At 41.8% G+C, this 1,501-nt stretch overlaps 1 non-coding gene across 1 annotated transcript; it reads right to left on the reverse strand.

The window, feature by feature from the left end:
• Positions 1 to 506: 506 nt before the first annotated feature.
• Positions 507 to 588, reverse strand: trnas-cga (transfer RNA serine (anticodon CGA)). The gene has a single exon. It is a non-coding gene; the product is annotated as a tRNA-Ser (tRNA).
• Positions 589 to 1,501: the final 913 nt, after the last annotated feature.

Genomic DNA, 1,501 nt, shown 5'->3' on the forward strand with positions numbered 1-1,501 from the left:
CTTTTCGATCGGTTACGTGTGACACTGAATTTCCTAACAAGGTAAAAGAAGACACAGGAAGATCCGAAGAAAAGAACCGACAGCTGCCTGGCTTTGAGAAAAGAAGAGCTGTTTTGTTAACTTTAATTGGGAGTTGTATCTGAATAGTATTATCGAAGGGAACGTCACAATGGGTAATAGAAATACATTGTCAATCGTGGTTTGTTAATTTATTACTCTTTTACTTTAGAAATAAAGTTCTTAATTTTTACTTTGTGCAGTTCTTGGCCAATCAAACTTTTGCAGATTACTGTACGGCATAAATCGTTTCTGTGTTTTATATGAATCAGGAGGGTTTACCCTGTGTCGTAACGAGTCTAAACAAATTTGGCAATGCAAGTGTACATCTGTTCAGTTCTTTGAGTGCACTGGAGATTTGCACCATTCATGACCTGAATGATGTGATTCTATCCGCCGTGATCTGAATCCCAAAAAAAGGAAGTCGAAAGCAAACTCCCCCCTCTAACTGTAGCTGACAGGATTCGAACCTGCGTGGAAAGACCCCAATGAATTTCGAGTCCATCGCCTTAACCACTCGGCCACAACTACATAAGGGGCTGTTTTTACTGTTGAATTAATCATTTCCTGGTCTTTGTCTCTGGTGAGCTCAGCAGTGATGAATCATTGTTTGGTTTATTTGAATTCAAAAACCACACCTTTCAAATCGATGAAATCTCGGGACAAAGTGTGTCTGGGTGTTCCACGCAGAGAGGTGGAATCGATATTCAGCTTAAAAGAAGGCAGAAATTGCAGGAGAATACTCAGCAGGTCGAGCAGGATCTGGGCTGGGAAAGGGCGATTCAACGTTTCAGAACTTCTTCAGAAGTTATTCGAACTCCGCTTTCTCCCAGTAGTACTGGCAAACCCCAGTCTGTACCCAGCGTTTCCTATTTTTGTTTCAGATTCTGAAAATCCAAGTTCCTTTACATTAGCCATTAAAACAATACAGAAATTCCATTCTGGTTCCGGATTGGATTCCTGTTTGGGGAACATTTTCCTGACCACAATAAAAACCCGGAGCTGTGCAGGAAAGAAAACAAATTAAGTATGAGCCATGAGAGATCCGACCCTGGGTGGTCCCAAACCACCAACTGTTCGGTTAATGGATGTTGAAAACTCATCGCAGCCTGAGCACAGTGTCTCATAGTCTGTTGTCTTCAATATTGCGTTGTTTGTAGAAATCTTGTTTGTGAAGGTTTAGCTAGGGTCACCCCTGGACAGGAAATCCCTCGGGGTTGCTGCTAATGCATGTGGAGCTGAAGTGTATTTTGAGTGATGGCATCCCATTCGCTGATTGTTTGGTTATCATGGTATATCTTGATTCATCTCTGTTATGCTTTGCATGTCTATTCTTAGCTGGGAATATTAGCTTACAAACCCAAAATGATTTCCCCTTCTCCCACAATAACATAATGCAGCACGTGTTAGGGAGCAGAGACAATACGGTGACAATTACGCTGGC

Source organism: Chiloscyllium punctatum, chromosome 35 (genome assembly GCF_047496795.1).
Source record: "Chiloscyllium punctatum isolate Juve2018m chromosome 35, sChiPun1.3, whole genome shotgun sequence".
Classification (NCBI taxonomy): Eukaryota; Metazoa; Chordata; class Chondrichthyes; order Orectolobiformes; family Hemiscylliidae; genus Chiloscyllium; species Chiloscyllium punctatum.